Source organism: Aquila chrysaetos, chromosome 3 (genome assembly GCF_900496995.4).
Source record: "Aquila chrysaetos chrysaetos chromosome 3, bAquChr1.4, whole genome shotgun sequence".
In the NCBI taxonomy this organism is placed as follows: Eukaryota; Metazoa; Chordata; class Aves; order Accipitriformes; family Accipitridae; genus Aquila; species Aquila chrysaetos.
The window spans coordinates 11,749,574-11,765,949 of record NC_044006.1 but is presented as its reverse complement, the minus strand read 5'-3'; the positions used below and the strand labels follow the sequence as shown (position 1 = coordinate 11,765,949).

The window sequence follows — 16,376 nt, the reverse complement described above, 5'->3', positions numbered from 1 at the left end:
CTCTGTGCCAGGGGAAAGCTGGGCATTTTCCACCTCCTCCCGGCGCTGGAAGGGGAAGGTGCTGGGAAGCGAGGGGAGGGACGGCTGGAACGGTCCCCGTGTGCCCACCTGCCCGAGCGGGACTCGGGGGGACCCGCACCTCACCTGGCCCTGCACAGGGTGATGCCGCCAGCCGGGGACTGGGCACCCCAGGAACACCCACAGCTCCGTGCCGTCTCGTTTCGGAGCCTGGCACCGGCTGCAGGGGCGACCTGGGGGTGTATTAACCCAAAGCCGGGGCAGATGCCCCAGCGGGGCACAGCCACCTTTGCGTGCCAGCGCTGCCTCCAAAGGGCCTCACAGCTACCCCGGGTTCCCCAGGGAGGTCCAGGACGTGGTTTATCTTTCTCTGCTTTTCTCAACGCTTAAGTTTTGCCTCCTTCTGACTTCAGAGATGGGGCAATGTGGATTGCAGCCCCCTGGGACGGCAAGGTGTCCCTCCTGGGACAGATTCTGCACAGATTCAAGTGCAGAATCTGACAAAAGAGCGTTTCTCCCTGCCGTCTGCCGTGTGTTAGAACTGTTCAATAAAGCAAACCCCAACCCAGCCGGGTTTTAACCCTCTGCAAATCACTTCTCGCGTCTGTTCCCAGCTCTGGCTTCCAGGTAAACACAACAACGCAGCCCGCCGGGGTGAGGAGCGCCGGGCTCGGGTGGGAGAACCCCAGCGCCGCGGGGAGCCCAGAGCACCCCCCGCCCCCCCAGCCCCTCACTCGCGGGGCCGCGCAGGGCGACGCGCACAGAGGACCCAGGCTGCCGCTCCCACGCGTGTCCCCGGCGCGACCAGGCGGTTCCCTCCGCCGCGGGCCGGGGTGCGCCGGCAGAGCCCGCGGCGGGGGCGGCCCCTCGCCCGCTGCGCGCCCCGCGGAGCCCGGCTGGCCGGAGCCTTCTCCCTTAAAAAAAAAAAAACCAACAAACCCCACGGAGGGGAGGGGCTGCTGCTTTTTTCCCCCATCCGCCGTTTCCGGTTTGCTGCCATATTCCTCTTTTTTTTTTTTTTCTTTTTTTTCCTTTTCCCCTCCCCTGGGTTGCCCCCCCCCCCCCCCCCCCGCCCCGGAGAAGGGGTGAGCGGGGGCGGGCGAGGCAGCAGCGCGCCGGATCCGCGGCGCTGCGCGATGCTGCTGCTGCTGCTGCCGGCGGCGCAGCCCTGAGCGCCCGGCGCGGCTCGGCCCGGTGCGGGCACCCAGCGCGGCGGCGGCGGCGGCGGCGGGGGCGGCGGGGGGCGGCGGCCGCGCCCCCGGCGCGGAGACAAAGCCGGGGCCGAGCGCTGGAGGCGAGCGGCGGGGCCGGCCCCGCTGCGCGCACAGGCGGGAGGTGAGCGGGCGGCGGCGGCTGTGGGGGTCCGGCGGGGGGATGGCCGGGGTCCGGCTGTGGGGGTTCGGCGAGGGGATGGCCGGGGTCCGGGTGTGGGGGGTCCGGCGGGGGGAATGCTCGCGGTCGGGGAGAGCCGGTTGTGGGTCCGATCGGGGACGCCGGCAGTTTGGGTCCAGCCGAGGATGCCCAGGCTCCGGTGGGGCAGCTGTGGGTCCGGCAGCGGGGGATGCCCGCAGTCCAGTGAGCTGGCTGTGGGTCCCGGCGGGGGATGGTCGCGGTCTGGCTATGGGTTTCGGTGGGGCGGCTGTGGGTCCAGCGGCGGGTGCACATGCTCTGGTGGGTCAGCTGTGGGTCTGGCTGGGGATGCCACTGTCTAGCGGGGCAGATATGGCCCCAGCCGGGGATGCTGAGGGTCCGGCGGGGCGGCCGTGGGGTCCGGCGGGGCGGCACCGCCTGCCTGCAACTCCCCTTTGTTGTGATCAGGGGCTGTGGGGGACCCCCGGGAGCACAGGGCGGGGAGAGCCGGGCTGTATGTAGGCCAGGACATGAAATATTCATCGCCCCCCTGCTTTGATGTCTCCTGATCCCGCTTCCCTTGTCGTGTTTGCTCACCGGTAATTCTGGGGCTTGTGTCCAGCCCCGGTGGGCCTGGAGAGCTGTGGCCGGCCGGGCTCCTCACTGTGCCCCTCGCCGGGGCTGCCTGGCTCCAGCCTGCCGGGGGGCTGCAGAGCCCCGGGTTGCCTGATGAAAGGCTTTATCCAGCCGGGAAGTTCGTTCCCCCATCACAGCCTGGGCGATCCAACCCCCATGTATGGCTGCGAGCGGTGGTACTGGCCTGTCCCCACCGTCCCTGTCACGGCCCCCAGTGCCACGGAAGAGCGTCGTGGGTTTTGCCCTGAGCCACGCTGGGGTGGGGATGGTCTTTTATCCCTGCTCGCTGTCCGGGGGGCTGTGCGGGAGCTCGGGCAGGCTGCGCTGCATCCTGGTGCCATTTGGGACGGGCACGGGGGGCAGCCTGCGGGGATGGGGCCCACCGCACAGGACTGTGTGTGCTGGGGACGGGGACTGGAGTGGGGGTGGCATCTCGTGGCGCTGACCCTGGCGCGGTCCAGGCTGGTACCGAGCATCACCTCGGGCAGCTGCGCAGCCTCCTGCGAGACCCGCTGGAAATAAGTGGGGATCTGCCGCATCTCCCCGCGTTTTGCTGGCCCTGCACAGCGCACTCCTCCCCCGGCCCTTCCTCGCCCGGGCGGCTGCTGTGGTGTGCCAGGGCTCAGCCCCCTGGACTTGGGGCCAGGAGGTGACTGTGATTCTGGTTCCAGTCCCAGTCCTGGTCCTGGTCCTGGTCGCAGTGCTGGTGAGCAGCAATAAAGGTTGTAGGTGACCGGCTTGTGCTATCCTGTGTGTGCCACTGGCTCACTTGTCCTCTTGGGTCCCTAGGAGCAATGCAAAGGAAGGGACATGATGTGGCTGCTCAGTGCAGCCGGGGGGCCCGCCAGGACAGGTCCCACTGCCTGTGGCATTAGGAGCTGGGGGCAGTGGAGGGTGCAGAGCCCAGGGGGTTCCTGGGGCGAGCTCCTGCCTGGGGCCGGCACTGCCTGTGCAGCGGGGACAGGGAAAGGACAGCACATACCCAGCAGTGCTGTATGCAAACTGAGCTGTGGGAAGGTGGCAACAAAAGACTTGGTTTTTTTTTTTTTTCATCCCCCTGCCTGGCTGGTGCTCCCGAGGAGTAGGTGTACGGCAGGAGGGAGCTGGAGGGCTTTGTCCCTCTCCTCTCAGCCGAGGAGATGCCCGCTGCCGGCAGTGACCGGTGCACGGGTAGGAGAGCCGAGTCATGACAAACCCTCCCGAGGTCCAGCCGTTAATGACGGAAGCTGTCCGTCCCTGCCGGGCTTGGAGACCCCCCTCAGCACCCGGTGGCTCAACATGCGCCCGGGCCCCCCATGCATCATGTGTTGGTCAAACAAGGGTGAGGGGCTGGCAGGGCTCTCTGGGGAGGCGTGAGGATGGGGACATGCAGGGGGACATCAGAAATGTTGCACTTTAAAGCAATATCCTTTTTGTTATTTCCACTGTGGGGCTGCTCCCAGCGCCTTTGCAGCCGGAGAGGCTGATCCTGGGCTGCCTTGCGCTAAGCCAGCTGTTCTGCGCCACTTCGTGCTGGCTCAGGATCTGGCCCATAGCAAAACCTTGGCCATTCAGTGTCTCTGAGAGGAGGCTCGTGTGCTGGCTCCCCGGGGAGCCGCATCTCTGTAATCATTAGCCAGTTAATGCTCGTTTGTCAGAGAAGGGCACCTTTGCTTGAAAGATCGAGGGTTGGTTCCCGGTTCCAAGCTTTGACCCGGGAGCAGCAGGGCAGAGGCTCTTCCAAACACCTTGCCTCGGTGGCTTTGCCAAAACGCAACCCAGTGATTTTCTTTTTTTTTTTTTTTTTTTTTTTTTTTTTGGAGACGGGTTTATTTATGGGCTGGCGCAGCAGCAGCTAAGGGAAGTCCAATGTTCCCTGTCTCGATCGTTAGTGGCCTTGCAGTGCTCCCTGTGTGATGGAGATGCCCTAACGATAGCTCTGCCCTTTAATGACTTTGTGCCTGAGTGATGGAAAATCATAGAGGTACGTGGGGAGGCAGAAAGGGCTGTCCCAGCCCCCGGCCAGGGAGCTGGGGGGTGAGACGAAGAGAGGGCTGCAGTTCATGGTGACTGACCTACGCAGAGGCTCTGCTGCGGAGACAACAGGCTCCTTTGCTGCCTTGGTGGCACGGAGGGGACATCAGCAGTCCCGAGGCGGGGATGGCCTTTAGCAGTGTGGGCAGCTCCCGGGAAGCAGAGCTGTTTCGCTGGGCTCACTGAGGTGAGGAGGGGGTGAACCGTGGGGCTGCTGTGCCTCCAAAATCCTGTCTGCTTCTCCCTGCTACTGGTGCCAGGATCACGCCTGGCCTTTGAAGTCATCACAGAGCTAAAACTCTTATCTAATGAGACCTGAAGGACTTGGTCTGTAACCTCTCATTTTAAGGACCAGCAAATGCCTGTAACATCTTTGAAAGAGAAAAGGTAGGAGTGAACAAACAGTCTGCGCCTCCTCCCACTGTGTCTAAGGGGGGGGGAGAAAAACCCTGAGCATCACTGGGACAAAGCGCCGTACTCCTGGCATCGCTGGGGGAAATTTGAAAGCCTATCTGAAGTGCTATTGTTTCCTGTACTGTCTATTTTACAGCTCGGTTTCCAACTTGTTCCTTTATCTCTCGGCACAATTTCCCATCTGAGCTCGCTTCCGCAGCGCTCCACATCTCACCCCGGAGTCCGCCTGCAGACACGTCCAGTGTGCATCCCATCAGCCACGGGAAACAGCCTCGGCAGACAGTGGCATGTCCCCGTGGCCTGTGCTGCTCCGTGCAGGAGAGATCCCTTTAATCCGATGCCCAGAGAGCAGCTTGAACCTCTGGATGGAAATAACCATCCTTGCATGGCTGTTACTGGGACAGGAGCAGGGATTGTAGCTGTTTCCAGTCCAAACTCCTCTTTTTGACTGCCTGTAGCTGCGGGTGGTGCGGACTAACTCCCCTGGGCTCGCGTCTTGCTGAAGTTTCCGCCCATCAGCAAAAAATGTGCAGTGTGTCGCGGGGCTATTTTAAAGCGGGCCTCAGAAAAGTAATAATGCCTTTGGTCCTTCATCTTTTAAATGGGCAGCAAGCTTTGAGATAGTCCCGTATATTGTGTGCTTAGGAGGGGGGGAAAAAAAAGAATTAATTGGCTGAGCATGGCTACGTCAGTGTGGGCTGCAGTCGGTGCTCGGGTGCACCCAGGCCCCCGACTTGGCCCCGTGTTGGCACAGGCGACCTCGGCGCCGGCTGCAGCGGGAACCAGTGCTGCTTTGCACATGCCTCTGCACATGCATGCTTTGAAAATAAAGCCCTGAAACAGATTTCAGGAACAAATGTGGTTTGAACCTGGGCCAGGAACCAGGACCTGCAAATCTGCGTCTTGCACTGACTTCCCTGCAGGCTACGGATCTCCTGGCTGCCCTCGCTGCGGAGCGGGGAGGTGTTTGTGAGGGCTGGGGGCTGGCAGGGCTGCCATGGGGTATTGGCCGCTGGGCAAAGGGTGGGCAGGTCATTGATTTTAATTCGGACTTTAAAGAAATTTGCCCAAGCCCCTTGGCTCCAGGTGGTCTCGGTGGAGATGCAGCATCCGAAATATCTGTAGGCTGGTGTGCGGGATCCGCGGGCTCGTCTGGAGGAATTTGGGGAACAGAACCCCCTGGTCGTTTAAGGCAAAAATATAAGAAATGGGGCATGTGCCTAGTGAGCCTGCCCTCGCCTCGCAGCCAGGGAACTGGTGGAGGTTTGGGCAAGGCGTGCAGCCTGGCACGCGTGGGCCCCCACGCCAGGAGGGCACCGGGATGGTTTTGGGGTCCGCAGCAGAGGGCGAGCAGCCTTGCTGGGTCAGTGCCTCTGCCCACGTGTGACGCGGGGACACTTGTGACTCGGGCTGTGCTGCGCTTCCTTCCCCACGCTGCAAGTCTCAGAGGCTGGCCCTGAGTTTCCCAGCCCCGTCCCATGCTTGACCTGTTTTGGTCTCGCTCCCGTGACCGTGAGGTTTCGGCTGGCCCTGAGCCCGCTGCGTTAGGGCTGGATGGATGGAGGAAAACCTGACTGCGTGCTGCAAAAATAGCTTCCGCCCGGCGTGGCTGCTCCCATCCTTCCCGACCGTGTTTGGCAATCTCGGCCAGCAAAAACCCGGGCAATGAGGGTAAAAGCCCACTGCTGCCATTGCCCCCTCCACCTTGAGTTAACAAGTCCAGCCTGTCCGGAGGCATGTGCCCCCTTTCCCACACAGCGTCCCCCTTCCCAGGCCGTGCCCCAGTTTGGGGGCAGCGTGATGGGGTTGGGTCAGTGCTAAATTGATCCTAAAAATATCTCACCTTGGGGCACGCTTTAGCAGGAGTTTGGGGTTGCAGCACTGTGTCTGGGTTTCACTGCTCCACCTTGCTTCTGCACCTGGTAAGGAGCATTGCATGCCGCAGTTTCCCCCAGGAGCGCCTGGGAAGCTGCTGTCGGAGGTTGGTGAGGCTTTACACCGGGCGTGTGCCTCAGTTTCCCCCTCTCCCGCCCCTCCCTCACCTCAGCTGCACTGCCCTGCACCGTGCCTGCACCGTGGGCAAATCTCTTCCTTAGGCAGGGCAAATATAATTTGATCTCCATGAAGCACCATCACCTTCCTCACCCACTCGGTTACAGCCTGTCAGATAGTGTTTTCGAGGACTTCCTCCCCAGACCGTGGCCCAGCTGGGCACCGACTTCCCCGGCCGAAACCAGCCCTCACAGCTTGGTGGTTTTGGGGTGCCGCCAGGCTGCAGCCGGTGCTGGTGGCAGCGGGATCGGGCAGTGCCATCCCGGGCTCTGGATGCTCCGGGGGCGGAAGTGTGCGCTTGGCGACTTCTGCAAAAAATAAAAACCAACACGAAAAGGCTGTCAGAGTCGCTCCCTGCTTGGCCGGGCCCTTTCCTTCCCTCCCCCATCAGGCAAGTGTTGGCAGGGCCCTGCTGTGCCAGGGAAAGGATCGGGAAGCCTCGGCACGGCGGAGGGGGAGCTGCCGGTGAGCACCCTGCTGCGCCGGGCCAGGAGGGTGTCGTGGGATGAGGAAGGGTGTGTATGTAGCTGCAAAAGTCACTGCGACCACAATGAGTTTCATGCTCCAACATCACGGGCAGTTGAGTTTGGAAGTGCGTGGGGTGGAAAGGCTCATGGTGCTGGGACCGGTGTGTGTGGCTGGGGCCGGGCAAGAAGAGCAGCATGTGGGGGCAGCTGCAGGGAGCTGCCTGCCCACCCCGGCTGCCTGCTCACGTGCACAGCCGTGTGTGGATGTGCATGCACGTGTGTGTGCATGCACGTGTGTGTACATACACTAATCTGAGCCCTTCTTGGTACTTAGGGGACGGGGATAGCTCTCGTGCCGTGGTCTGGGTGGGCTGTGCCGAAGCCACCATGATCCACAGGTTATGGAAAGCAGAGGAGATGCACTTCGTCCCTTCATCCTGTCCCTGCAGGCTCTGCCCGAGGGCAGGGAGGGGGGCAGCTCCAGCTCGGGGTGGTTATTTTGGGTAGGAAGAGCAGCACGAGCAAGGGCTGGAGAGATGCCATGGGAGGGTGCAAGGTCCAGGAGCAGCTCGTGCCACACCACTGGCTGGTGTCGGCAGCTCAGGGCTGGTCCCATCCACCTCGCCTGTAGCGCGTCTCAGATCCCCACCACCGCTGCAGTGAGCGGTGCAGGGCCGGGAGGTGTGCGGAGCCCGGCTCTCCCCTCCAGGAGAGGCAGGGATAAAAGACACCAGCTCAGCGTTTTTCTTTGTTTTTCATCTGCTCGGGCTGTTTATAGTGAGCACCATAGCTGCACCTCCCAGCCGGCTCCTCTCCCGGCGGCTCCAGTGGAGCTGCTGAGCATCGCGCTCACCCCAGGAGCGGCTGGGGAATCTGACGCGGCTTTTTGGCTATGGAAATGCTGTCCGGCGCTGGCTGATCTTCTCCGTTTGCTCCTCGAGACCCTCCCTCGTTGCTTCCTCTGACGCATCCTGAGCGAGTTGCTTTGTTTTGGTGGTGCAGATGGGAGTGGCTGTGGGGACCAGCATCTCCCCGGGCTCTGCCACCAGCAACGTCCAGGCTCTCCGGGCACGCTTTGGCGTGGGGTCTGACGGTGCTGCGATCAGAGCCACGGTCCTGGGCTGTGCCCATTGCTGTGGGAGCTGCTCCCGGTCCCATCCGTGCCCGCGGAGGTGAAAGCAGGAGTTGAGCGTGCATTGCTGGAGGCTGATCCTGGTCACCCAGCCTTGACCCGCAGCCGCCCACTGCGCCTATAGCATGTGCGCGTTAGGGCTGGTGGCCCCATGGTTCCCCAGAGCACATAGCTTGTGTCAGGTGAATGCCCCAGAGTCCCAAAGTAACCCGGGAAAATAAGCCAATAATCAGCATAAATTTGCTGTGTGGGATCCTGCTTATTTGTTTCGAACTGCTCAGGGGTCTGCAAAGTGGGAAGTGTTGGAAATCGGTGATGGAGGACCCTTGGTCTCTGCTTGGCTTCTCCTTCACACCCTCCTGTTGCAGTGAACCCTGCATGTGTCCTGCCAAGCCCCTGTGGCTCCCGGCCGGGAGCGGGGCGATGCCTCGCCCCACGGGGTTTGTGTTGAGGGTGCAAATACCCTCCCTGCATTTTCCCTTTTTTACCAGCAAGTGTTTCAGTTCCTATTCCATGTCAGGAGGGTTGCTGGAAGGTTTCCTGCCATGGGGGTCCCGCAGGACCCCTTTGCAGGGCCGGTGGGGCTGCAGCTCCAGCCCCGGAGGGCCGGTGGAGCCCCAGGGAGCTCCTCTCCTCGCTGGACTGGATGGGCTGGTTTCTCTGAAAGTGGAAATGTTTTAGCAGTGACGCCAGCGTGGCCAGGGGTGGTTGTAACTTGCTCAGATCCGGAGCTTTTCTGCCTCCTGCGTGTTCCTTGCCCCCTTCCCTCCCCCTGCCCTGGGGGTTTGCCGCCTGCCTGCTCTGCCATCCTTGCCCAGGGGTGAAATGGCTGCCGCGCTGTCGGGTGCTGTCGGGTGCGGCAGCCCTCGAGCCGAGGCACGCGCAGGTGGCACCACCGTTTCGGCCGGATCTGAGCCACCCGTGAGTCACATCAGCCTCTCGCTGCCACCTGCCCCTTCCCCAGGAGCTGGGCACAGGGTGGGCTGGGTGCTGCGGCACGGCCATCCCCAGAGAGCACCCGGGGCAGATGTCCCCTTCCAGAAAGCAGAAGCAAACTCTTGTTTCCCGAAGCCTGAGGCTGGCCATGCTGGGAGAGGCGCTGCAGAAATGGGGAACAGAAATCTTCCCTCCTCCTCAAGAGGCTAGCTTGTGTCACCGCGTCTCCGTCACCCCCTGCAGCGGGGCCGCCCAGTCCCTCGTCCTGGTGCTTCACCTGGAGGAGGATGGGAATGGTGTTGATGTGATGGGGGGCATGGGAAACTGGGGAATTAGGTGGCGGGTGGTGGGAGTGCATGGATGCCAGCATACCTGAGGGCTAGTATTAAAAATGTACATTTTGGGGGGCATTGAACCCCCAGTGCTGAGCTAGAGGGCTGTTTTGGGGAAGCATAACCCCATGGCTGCAGAAAGTCCTGGTGGATAGGAGCTCTGGCTCCTAGTGCTGGCCTGGCTTGACATCGGTGCTCCCCGGCCCCGCAGGCACTCCCGCCCTTGGAAGCATTTCCTTTCTGTTTTCTTCTCCTGGTCTTGGCAGGAGAGTGGTGCCCTCATCACCTGCCTGGGAGAAGCCAGCTTCAGGTTAATGCAGGCCAAAGGCTTTGTGTGCCTTTGGAAAGCATTTACTGGGGCTGGTTGGGCAATTCCTGGCTTTGGCTGGTGTCCTGGTGGGAATGCTGGAAGCACAGGCTGAGTCGGGCTGGGAGGCACTGGTAGGCATCCCTGCTCTGGCCCAGATCAGTGCCAGTGAGGTCAGGCTGCACAGCACCCAACCAGCTTTGAGCATCTCCTGCTGGAGATCCCACCGCCTCTCCAGCCCCTGTTCCTGTGCTGGACCACCCTTGTGGTGTGACAGCTTTTTTTCCCATCTCTCATTGCCAGGATGCCCTTGCAGTGCAGAAAGGGACGGGGGATGCGTGCTGGCCGGGAAGCGAGGTGCTCCTCACTCCTCTGTGGCTCCCCTTTCCTCTGTGTGTGCAAGCAGCAGACTCGGGCTGGGTTTGCAGGACCTGTGTGTTTGTTCTCCGCCTGTCCCAGAGCTCTCCCAGAGTGCTCATGCATGGATAGCAGGAGACAGCGGGGGCTCCAGGAGCCTTGAATCGACTTTCATTTCCTCCCTGAGCCCAAACACTTCCTAGCAGCGCCCTGAACCCAGGGGTTCTCCTTTGGACCAGGGCATGGGGCTGGCAGAGCTGTGGGAGCCCTGATTTTTGGGATGGCTTTGTTGCTGCACAGGGGTGGAAAGGGGTGGTGGGGCACCGCTGGCTGCTCACACTCCCTTATCGTAGCAGCGGCTCGCCATGCAGCCCTTTGCAAGGGGCTGCAGCTCCCAGCACCCACCGCACAGCACGGCTCGGTGTGTGATGCTGAGGAGTGGTGTGCCAGGAGCTCCCACAAGCTTTGCTCGGTGGCGTGCCAGTCAGGAAAGGCAGCTGCCAGCTCCCTCCGGAGCCGTCCGCGCCACTCGGTGATGGACATTAAAAACCCGCTGCCTTGGAGGAAACTTTGAGTGTGCACAGCTTTGCCGGCTCCCAAGGACCTGGTGTGTGGGGCCGTGGGTGAGCATCGCGGTGGGTCAGCCCAGGCTGCCCGCATCCGCACGCTGGGGCATCTGAAGACGTGGCCCCATCGGTACCCAGGTCTGCTGCGGTGCTGTGATGGGGATGTGACACGGCATGGCAATGGCCACCTTCCCTTCTCCCACCCGTTGGGGGAGAAGAAGGCTTAAAACCAAGCACTGGGCAGCTCAGCACCAGCAAGCATAACTTGCCACACGTCCCGCTCACTCCAGGCAGCCGGTTGCATTATTTCGGGGAGATAAGGCTCGTGACTTTTTCTTGCCAGCCTTACGCAAGATGGTGCTTGCTCTGCCCACTGTTGGGCTGCCCCTGCCCTCGCCCGGTTTCGGGGTGCTGCAGGGGTAGCGAGGGGGCACTGCCTGCAGCTGTGTGCAGCCGCTGGTGTTGGCAGATCCTCTGCCCATCTCCCTGGCAAGCCAAAATCTGTGTGTCGAGGGGCCGGCCCTGTGACAGTGGGGAGAGCTCGAGCTCCCTGTACGGCTCCCTGTGTGTGTATTTGGCGTTTCCCAGTTTCTTGGCCAGGTAAACATCTCGAACTTGCTTTTGTGCTTCTCAGGGGTTTGTTTTGGTCTTTTAAACTCCCTGTTTTGACATGTCTTTTTGGAGGCATTTTGCATTGCTCCTGACTGTGACTCTCACCCGTGCTTGAGGGGGGGTGAATTTGGATGGTTGATTTAATTATCCTTTCCCCTTTTGTGACCCACTGGCCCCTGCTAGCTTGGGCTGTGGAGCTTTAATTAAGATGGTTTTAAATTTAACGGGAGTTGACAGGGTCAGATGGGAGGGGCTGGGACTTACATATGTGGGGAGTGTGTAGCCGGGCCCCCGCACAGCAGCCGTGCTGCCCTCCCCTCTCCTCCACCAGCAATTCCTTTCATCTGGGCGAGTTTTCCATCAGCCAGAGGAAGCAGAGGAGGGCTGGGGTGCCTTAACTCAGCTGCCTTTGACATAAAGTTGCTGGGCAAAGTGGGGGTCCTGGGGGGGCATCAGGGGCACCTGCCCACGGCTTCCCTGGTCCCCGAATTGGAGCCGAGAGATGAAGTGAGCATCTCTGCATCTCTCCTTCTGCTTTAGGAATCAGTGCAGGCGAGAAACAAGCGTCCTTGTGGAGGAGAAGGGCTGGAGGCACAACCCAGGCGTGCCCTCACTGCGTCAGGCGGGCAGGGAGAGGATCTACAGCATCAAACCCTGGTTTGCAGGGCTGGGGGAGCAGCTCCCCCTTTTTACCAGCCCTTCAGACTCATTGCGGCAGGGCTGGTCCCAGCCGGGCAGAGATGTGCCCCTGTGTTGCCCCTTTGTACCGAGCAAAGCCCAATGACATGGGACAGGGGACAGGAATTGCTTTTTCTATGGGGGACATGGTGACCTGCTGTATTCATGTGGCAGGAGGGGATGGTGGGCTGAGCTGGGGCAGAAAGGCTTTCCCCAAAGCACCGGGGGCTGTGCTGCTCTTCGCTGGCCCCCAGCCTTGATGCTTGCCATGGGAGAAGGCAAAACTTCGGTAGCATCCCCTGGGACCAAAGGGGAAAATGCTGTGAGAGCGTGTCCGGGGCTGCGTTTCTAACCAAAATGCAGGGAGGGAGCAGGGGGTGATGCAGGAAGGGGAACGGGGTGCCGGGGCGCTGGCTGTTCGGGTACCACCCTCGCAGCGGTTACGGCAGCGCCGGCCAAGCAGCAATTCATCGTCCCTGGCGCAGCAGCCACCGTCTCCCCGCGGCGCGGTGCCGCGGCACCGACCCCCTGTCTGGGTGCTGCGATCGGGGCGGTCAGCCCTGCCGCCTCTTCGTGCTGCCTGCGCAGGGGGATGGCGAAGTGCCCTTTGGCTCTTGGCTGCCTGCCTGCCTCCAACCTGGGATCTGTGTTTTTAATGGCACAACTCGTAGGCGGCTTCTGTTTTGGCCTGCGTGGATCTGGCCCGGCTGGACCCCGGTCCTGCTGGGAGAGGGTCGGTTGCGTGCAAAGGGGGATGGAGCGGGTCGGGGTGGGTTTGGGATCGCCGCTCTCTGCTCCTTCCCATCCCCGCTGCCTGCTGCCGTGGGCTGGGTGCCGCGAGGCTGCTTTGTCTCGCCCGCCGTCCCGCGTGCTTCATTTTTCAGTCTGGCGTGAGACAGTTGCCATTATTAATCTCGCTGGGGCTTTGCGAGTCGGGGAGGCGGCTCGGCTCGCTCAGGCAGCGGGTGGGCACTGGTGTCCCTGGCCCCTCGCCCACCTCTCCCCCAGCACCCGCCCCATCCCGTCTGCCGGCGGTGCTGCTCAGCACCCACCCGGCTCCTTAGCAGCCCCAAGGACGGAGCCTGTTTTGCCGGAGATGTCTCCCTCCCCAAGGCTCGGTGTCTGGTGTTGGGCCCCAGCCTGTCACGGCATTTCCCAAGGTTTCTGCTTCTGCCTCGCAGAAGCCGTACTGCTGTGTTTTGTCTGCTCCCAATCAGTGTCTTTTGTTAGTGTCTTTGAAAAGAAGATAAGATCGCTTCCCCCTCCGCCGCCAACCCGCTATCAGCCTGGCGTTACCACGGCCATTGTATCCTTGAGCGATCCGGACACAACGGAAAACAGCCAGAGCGGGACCTCCGGAGAGCTGTGGTTCCCCTCGCTGTTCTCCTTCCAAGGGCATCTCTGCCGTGGGGAGGTAGGGCAGAGGATCGAGCCTTTTCCTCCATCCCAACTTGCCAGTCAATTTGGGGGTGGAGGGGAGAGAAGCCCTGGGGATGCGGGTGTCAGAGGAGCGGGGATGCTGGGCAGGTCAGGCGGCATTTCCAGTGCCGGCGGGGGAGGACGGGGACGCCGCTGTCTCGTGTGCCGTGATCTGATCCGAGCTGAGTTGTGCAGCTGAGTGTGCTTCATTTATAATTGCTTTTGGAGAGGGGAGGGTGGGGGTGGCCTCTTGCTGGGGCTCTCTCCTTGCTGCGGCCTCTGCCCCGGGCAGGGTGCGTGGCTGGGCTCAGCCCTGGCACTCTCTCCTCCGGCTGCGGCTCAGCCCAGCCATGGCCTGGGGGGTGGAATGGGGGGCCGGGAAGACCCTGAATGCAGAACCCGGCAGCACACAGAGACGTGTGGGGATGGCAGTGCTGGCCGGTTGCCTGAGCCTGGCCATGGTCGAGCCAGCGCTACGCTGGTTAGGAACGCAGCCCCGCTGCCAAACGGGCGGCAGGGCTGTGCCGGGCTGTGCGGGGCTGCTGCCACAGCAGCCACTTTCAGCCACCAAATACCCAGACCTGGGAGCGTGAGGGATGCAAGTGCATCCATCCGCCTGGCAGCTGTGCAGGGACCTTCCCTTCTCCTTCGGAGGACCTTGCACCTCACCGCCCCAGCTCGTGGCTGACCCCAGGCTGAGGCATATTTGGGTTTCCCTGGTGGCTTTTTTGGTCCTTTTTTGTCTAAACATGGCCATGGCCTCCACAGCGTGTGCCCGGGAGCCCAAGCAGCACAGCGTGCACGGGCGGCGGGGACATGGGCACCACGTGTGTACGCGGCGCAGCCTTATTTGTATGTGCTGCAGCCTGGAGTTGAGACTGCAGCTTCCCCCACCTTCCATCCTGCTGTGCAATTATTGCTAGTGAATATTAGTCAAGTACAAATTACAAACCATTCAAAGTCTTAAAGAGCTGTCAATCAGCTGCTGCTTATTATCCTAATCAAATGCACTAAAAATAGTGACAAAACTTTTTAGCAGGGGGAAGGGGGAGACCATCAAAATAAAGCTGTGGTGTGGCACATCCTCTACCTGGCAGCCACTGCCCCAGGTGCCCACCCAGCGAGAGGGACACGGGGTGGCTGCCTGGCATTACGCTGACCCCACGGAGGTTTGCTCAGTGGTCTCCACTATCACGCCGTGGCATTTGCAACGTAACAAGCCTGGTGTGCATACCGTGGGGCCACATGCCATGATCCAGGTAATGCACAGGCTGAGTGGATCGGGGCAGCTGGGGCAGCAGAGGCTGCGATGGCAGCCGGCAGTGCTGGGGGAGCAGCAGTGATTTCTTCTTTGCTGCCGTCTCTGTATGGGCCCTCTCCTCGCTACGCCTTTGTGGCTGATGGTCCTTGCTTAAAGGCAGGAGGCTGCGGCTGGTCTCTCTTCCAGCCTTGCTCCCAGCAGTTAGATGGCAGGGCAGCAAAAACCTGCCCGCCCTGTCCCCGTCAGTCTGGGATATTCCCCCTGGATGAGATGTGAAACCTGGGCTCCAGCCTTGGAGCAAGACAGGAGCCTGTTGGGATGCTGCTCAGGGCCATGAAGCTGGGGGTGCTGCGGGGCCTCAATCCCTTCTGTGCTGGGCAAGCTGAAGCCCCTCGGTTGTAGCTGAAGCCTCTGCCTGGGACCGGGTGAGCAGAGCTGGCTGGAGAGAGATTTCTTTTTCAGTATGGAGCGGGGGAGAAGGGGCAATTCCTGCAGAATCTGGGGGCTGGAAGGGGGTGGCAGAGCCAGGTGAGTGACTGCCCCAGCTCTGCGGGGCCCTGCCCTGCTCCGCTTTTGACCTCAAGCTCTGCCTTGAGCCTCTGCTGCTGACAAATATCCCCCCATCACACACACTTGTGACAGGAAACTGTCCCTTTTGAAAAATTTGGCCAAACTGTGCTTTTCTAGCTGAGTCAGGGCTTGAGCAGCACAAGGTGCTCCCGGTCCTTGTGCGTGGTTCATGCTGTAGCACATCTGTGCTGTTGGGGATGGAGAAGGTGACTCATCCCTGGGGACAAGGTCCCCGGTTGGTGGCCAACCCTCCCTGCCACCAGTCCCAGCTGTCCAGAGATGGAGCGGCAGGGCTGGAAACGCTGGTGTATCCGGAGGAACCAGCTTTGCTTCCCCCCCAAAAAATCCCTTGGCAGGCTGGGGGTGCCTTGCACTCCCCTCTCACCCTGGGACATCACTCGGGGTGGCTCCAGCCACCTCCTCTCCCATCCCCGGGTGGGTTTGATGAAGTGGAGCAGAGAATCGTCCCCTCTTCACACATGAGAGATCAGAGCGAGCGAGTGTGAGCTGCTGGCCCCGCGCTGGAGGGATGGCGAGGAGGAGGAGGAAGGCAGCGGCAGCCCTGGGCACCGGACCGTGGCACGGGGGGGAGAGGGCGGCGGGGTGCGGGGACGACGGCGGCGGCTGCCGCGGGTGCTGACGTCCCTTCTGTCTCGCAGGCTGCGGCGGGAGCTGAGCTGACTTCGCCGGCGGCCCCTCCCCACCCCGCAGCGAGGCCGTAGCCGGAAAGCGCTGGTAAGGCATCTCCGACAACCCTGGAAAGGGGGGACCAGGCTGCTTTGCTGATTGAACCTGCCTGGGAGAAGGGAAAACCTCCCAACCCCCTGGGGGGGCTCAGATCTGGGGTACCGGGTGCTCTGCAACAGCTGGATTTGGCCCTTGAGCATCCATGGGTGGGTAGGGTGCTGGGTGCAAGAGCAAAAGGCAGAACATTCCCTTTGTCCTTCCCACCCCCTGGTGCTCCCCACGGCGTGGCCGGCCCACGGGGGCAGAGCTGAGGCCTCGCAACTCGGAACCGTGGTGGTTTGCGATTTGCCGCCGGCGCTGAGCCCCCCGGAGCGGAAAGCAGGGGAGTTCCTGCAGGCTGCGACGTGCCCGGGGTGCTAATCCCCGCCGCAGGAAAGCTGCCTCCGTACGCCGCCTCGCATCAGTCGGAGGCGAGCACCGGGAATGCTGGCCGCACTCCAGCCTGCCGCTGCCGCACAAGCCTTGGAGGGGGGAAGCCCTGCCAAAAGCTGAGGGACCGGCCGGGACGG

The 16,376-nt window shown here is 61.9% G+C and overlaps 1 protein-coding gene across 2 annotated transcripts in view; it reads left to right on the top strand.

Moving 5' to 3' along the window:
* The first annotated feature begins 1,122 nt into the window (after positions 1-1,122).
* Positions 1,123-16,376, top strand: part of SRC (SRC proto-oncogene, non-receptor tyrosine kinase) — a 31,300-nt gene continuing 16,046 nt past the window's right edge. The window contains exons 1-2 of one of the 2 annotated variants that reach the window (XM_030009606.2): positions 1,123-1,353; positions 15,780-15,855. The gene's annotated coding sequence lies outside the window, so the exon portion shown is untranslated. Of the gene's footprint in view, positions 1,354-7,916; positions 7,930-15,779; positions 15,856-16,376 lie in introns of those variants that run through there. The other variant, XM_041122448.1, reaches the window with a different exon arrangement.